Source organism: Sarcophilus harrisii, chromosome 3, assembly GCF_902635505.1.
Source record: "Sarcophilus harrisii chromosome 3, mSarHar1.11, whole genome shotgun sequence".
NCBI lineage: Eukaryota > Metazoa > Chordata > Mammalia > Dasyuromorphia > Dasyuridae > Sarcophilus > Sarcophilus harrisii.
This window is the reverse complement of record NC_045428.1, coordinates 61,085,448-61,090,755: the sequence shown is the minus strand read 5'-3', so window position 1 is coordinate 61,090,755 and position 5,308 is coordinate 61,085,448. Positions and strand designations below refer to the sequence as shown.

Sequence of the window (5,308 nt, the reverse complement as noted above, 5' to 3'; positions counted from 1 at the left end):
CTGGAAAAAGAGGAAAGGGAAGGTGTAATGGGACAATTACTTCACACCAAGAAGCTGAAAAGACTTATTACGGTAAAGGAGGAAAAAAAGGGAGGGGGATGAGCATTGTCTAAAATTTGAGTTCATCATTTTGGGCTCTAAGAGGAAGTAACTTAATCATTTAGTTTGTTATATAAATTCATTTAATCCTATAAAGAAGTAGGAAGGGAAAGAAGAAAAGAAAAGGGAAGAACAGGATAGAAGGCAGTGGTAGAAATATTAGGAATAAATATAAGAGAAGGGGGAGGAGTAATAGGACATAAGGTAGTAGGTGGGGTGAGTTAAAAAATACCAGTAAGAAAAAGGGGAAAGCAAAAAGAAAAAAATTTATTAAAAGAGATAAGGAGGGAAAGTGCATTTTGATAAAGAATTCAGTAAATAATGAAGTAGTAATGATACTAAATGCGTATGCACCAACTGGTAGAGCAGACAAATTTCTAGAGGAGATTTTAAGCCAAGTATATTAAGAAAAAGACAGCAAAACTATTCTAGTGGAGTACCTCAACCTCCTCCTCTAAGAATCACACATACTTAACTACAAAATAAACAAGAAACTAGGTAGGTCAATAGGAGCCTAGAAAACCTAGATATGATTAACTTCTGGAGAAAACTAAATAGGGACAGAAAGGAATACGTGTTTTGTTTTGTTTTGTTTTGTTTTTTCTTGGCAATACATGGCACCTACGCAAAAATTAACCATGTATTAGGGCATAAAGATCTCACAATCAAATGTAAAAAGGTAGAAATAGCAAATTCTTCTTTTTCAAACCACAGTGAAATAAAATTTATTATCAATAAAGGGGCAGAGAAATATAAACTAAGAACCAATTCTCAGTTAAATAATTTAATTTTAAAGACAGAGTGGATCAAACAACAAATCACAGAAATAATCCATAATTTCACCCAAGAAAATGCCAATAATGAGAAAATATATCAAAACCTTTGGGATGCAGGGAAAGCAGTTCTTAGGGGAACTTTTATGTCCCTAAAGAGTTACATAAGTAAAAAAGAGAAATAGGAAATCAATGAATTAGTTATGCAACTAAAAATGTTAAAATGAACAAATTTAAACTTCCCAAGTAAATGCCAAATTATAAATGCTGAAAATCAAAGGAGAGATTAATAAGAGACTAAGAAAAATAACAAAATTAAGAGTTGGTTTTATGAAAAAAGCTAGCAAAATAGATAAACCTTTGGTTAATTTGATCAGAAAAAGGAAAGATAAAAACAAAATCACCAGCATCTCAAATGAAAAACGTGAATTCACCACTATTGAAAAAGAGATTGAGATTATATTGAAGCAGGAATTACTTTGCCAACTCTAGGCTTCAAGTCTGAAAATCTAACTGAAATTCATGAATATTTACAAAAAATAGAAATTGCACAGGTTAACAGAAGAGGAAATAAAATACTCAAATCGTCCCATTTTAGAAAAAAAATTGAATAAGCCATTATTGAATTTCCTAAGTAACAATCTATCAAACATTTAAACAAAAATTAATTTCAATATTGAGTAAATATTTGCACAAATAGGTAAAGAAGGAGTACTATCAAATTTCTTCTATGACACAAATATGGCGTTGAAACCTAAACCAGAAGGGCCAAAACAGAGGGGAAAAAATTACAGTCCTCTCTCTCTGTAAATAATATTGATGCAAAAAATTTAAATAAAATATTAGCAAAGAGATTACAGTGACTTAGCAGGAAAATACACTATAACCAATTAGGATTTATACTAGGAATACAGGGCTGGTTCAATATCAGGAAGACTATTATCATAATCAACCATATCAAAATAAATACAACAGAAAATAGTTTCGATAGATGCAGAAAAAGCTTTTGACAAAATACAGCATCCATTTCTATTAAAAACACTAGAGAGCACAGGGATAAAGGGAGCTTTCCTTAAAAATATAAGCAGTATCTCTCTAAAACCTACTGCAACATTATTTGTAATGAAGAAAAGCTGGATGAATTCCCAGGAAGATCAGGGTAAAACAAGTACAATTATTATCACCACTATTTTTCAATATTGTACTAGTAATTTTGGCTTTAACAATAAGAAAAGAAAAATAAATTGAGCTAATTAGAATAGGCAATGATGAAATAAAATTATCACTCTTTGTCAATGATATGATGATATACTTAGAAAAATCCTAGAAAATAATTCAAAAACTTTCTGGAAATAAGAGATAGAGAAATTCCACTTAAAATTATTATAGCAAAAAAAAATACTTGGTTAACCTGCCAAGACAAACCCAAGAAGTATATGGAACACAATTACAAAACACTTCTTATACATAAAACCAAACAAACCCAGATCTAAACAATTAGAAAAATAGCAATTGTTCATGGCTAGACTGAGCTAATATAATAAAAATAACAATTCTGCCTAACTTGGTCAATTAGTTCAGTGCCATATCAATCAAACTGCCAAAAATTATTTTATAGAACTAAAAAAAATAATAACAAAATTCATCTGGAAGAACAAAATTTCAACACTATAGGGAATTAATGAAAAAAAAATTTGCAAAGGATAGTGGCTTAGCAGTATCAAATCTAAAACTAGTTTATAAAGCTGTAGTCATTAATATCATTTAGTACTAGGTCAGAAATGGAGTGGTGGATCAGTGGAATAGATTATATATACAAGATGCAATAATCAAAGCCTACAGCAATCTAGTATTTGATAAATCCCCCGACTCCAGCTTTTGGAAGAAGAACTCACTATTTGACAAAAATTGCTTGGAAAACTGGAAAATAACAAGTCAGAAAATCAGCATATACCTACATCTCACACTCAATACCAAAATAAGGTCAAATATATATATGATTAAGTCATAAAGGATAATATCATAAACAAAATTGAAGAACAAGGGATAATTAATCTATCAAATCTCAGGAAAAGGGAGGAAGAATATTATGAAATGGGCAATTTTGACTACATTAAAATAAATAGTTTTTGCACAAACAAAATTAAAAGAAATTATTCAAAGGGAAATACAAAGCTTGGGAAAATTCTTTACAGACAGTATTTTTGATAAAGATCTCATTTCTAAAATGTATAATGGACTAGTACAAATTTATAAGAATACAAGCCATTCCCCAATTGATAAATGGTCAAAGGATATGAACAATTTTCAAGTGACAAAATTAAAGTAAATGTATAGTTATATAAAAATGTTCTAAACCATTATTGATTAGAGAATTCAAATTAAAACTCTAAGGTACTATCTCACAACTCTCAGATTGGCTAAGATGACAGAAAAAGATAATCAGAAATGTTTGAGCAAATGTAGGAAAACTAGTATACTAATACATTGTTGTTGATGGAGTTGTGAAATGATCCAACCATTCTTGAGAGCAATCTGGAACTCTGTCCAAAGGGTAAGAAAGCTATGTATTACTTTTTTCCCAGCAGTAATCTGTATTCCAAGAAAATCATAAAGGAGGGAAAAGATCCACATATGCAAAAAGGTTTGTCGCAGCTCTTTTTTTGTGGTAGCAAAGAATTGGAAAAGGATACCCATTGGAAAAGGATACCCATTATTTGGGGAATGACTGAACAAATGTGGTACATGAAGATAATGGAATATTATTGTTCTATAAAAATAATGAACAAGCTGATTATAGAAAGGTCTGGAAGTATTTATATGAACTGATGTTGAGCAAAAGAAGCAGAACCAGGAATACATTATACATAATAACAGCAAGACTGTGCGATCATCAACTATGAAAGGTTTGTTTTTTTCTCAGTGGTTCAGTGATCCAAAGCAATCCCAACAGACTGTACAGAAAATGTCACCTGCTTCCAGAAAAAGAACTAAAGAGACTGAATGTAAATCAGCACATGCTATGAAAATAACATAGCATGTTCTTTTTTCTGGTTTTTTTTTTCATCTCTAAAGGTTTTTCCTTTTTGCTTTTAATTTTCTCTTTCAACATGATTCACAAAGCACTGTGGATTAAAAATAAATAAACTTAATACAATAAAAAAAGAAACAAAAAGAAAAGGAGAACATAGATGAGGGGGAAAAAAGAGCCATTTGGAGTTGTGTGCACCCAATCAAACATGGGTGATTAGGTAAAGCTGTCCTGTTTGAGGGAACATCTGTTAAAATTCACTTTTCCTGTGTCTTCTTCTCAAACATCTTACCATGCTATATCTAGAACTGGAAGATACCCTAAAGGTCATCTAGTTTCATAACCTTCATTTTACGTGGCAGAACTGAGTCCCAGAGGGAATAATGAAATGGTCACAAAGATTGTTATTATTTGTCCTTTATTCTAGAAGACAAACAAATTAGGAAAGGGGAGGGCATGCCATGCAGGTGAATTGGATTTGAGGGAGGGAGGGTTGTGCAAGGTCACCTACCTCACTTTCTGCTCCATTTAGTTCTAGTGGCCAGATAGAGATCAGGACAGCTGGAGATAATCCTGAGTGATGTGGTTTTTGTAATTTAAGGTTTTCAACGTGAAGGTTAGCACTCCCCTTCATAAAGACTGAAGAGGTCCTAGTGGTCTTCACAACATATGTACAGTTAAGATATTGCCACCTATTCTGTGGCATCCTACCATGTCATAAGGGTAATAAGTAGCAGAGCCAGGATTTATCTGATTTATCCAGTCCTCTTTCCATAAGGATTTTTACCACATTTTTTTTCTTTTTTTTTTTTCGTTTTCTTTTCTCCTCCCCTCCCTTCCTTCTTCCCTCCCTCCCTCTTTTCCTTCCTCCCTTTTTCTTTTTTTTTCTTTCTTTCTTTCTTTCTGTTACTTTCTCTCTCCCTCCTTTCTTCCCTCTCTTTCTTCCTTCTCTCCTTCCTTTCTTTCTTCTTTTCTTCATTTCTTTCATTCTCTCTTTTTCTTTCTTTCTTTCTCTCTCTTTTTCTTTATTTCTTTTTCTTTTTCTTTCTTTCTTTTTCTCTCTCTCATTTTCTTTCTTTCTCTTATTTTTTCTCTCTCCTTCCTTTCTTTTCTTCCTTCCCTCCTTCCTTCCTTTCTCCCTCCTTCCTTCCCGCTCTCTCCTTCCCTCCCTCCCTCTTTCTCTGTCTCTCCCTCTCCTTCTCCTTCTCCCTCTCCCTCTCCTCCCTCTTCATCCCCTTCCCCCTTTCCCTCTCCCTCCCTTTCTCCCTCTCCTTCTCTCCCCTTCCCTTATCCTCTCCCACTCCCTTCCCCCACCATCTCTCTTTCTCTCTCTCTCTTCTTTTCTTCCTAATGGGGACCAGAGAGAGCAAGGTTGTGGGATATTGGATAGGACCACCTCAAATAC

The 5,308-nt window shown here is 33.1% G+C and overlaps 1 pseudogene; it reads left to right on the top strand.

The window, feature by feature from the left end:
• The first annotated feature begins 4,504 nt into the window (after window positions 1-4,504).
• Window positions 4,505-4,625, top strand: LOC111720091 (annotated as a pseudogene).
• Window positions 4,626-5,308: the final 683 nt, after the last annotated feature.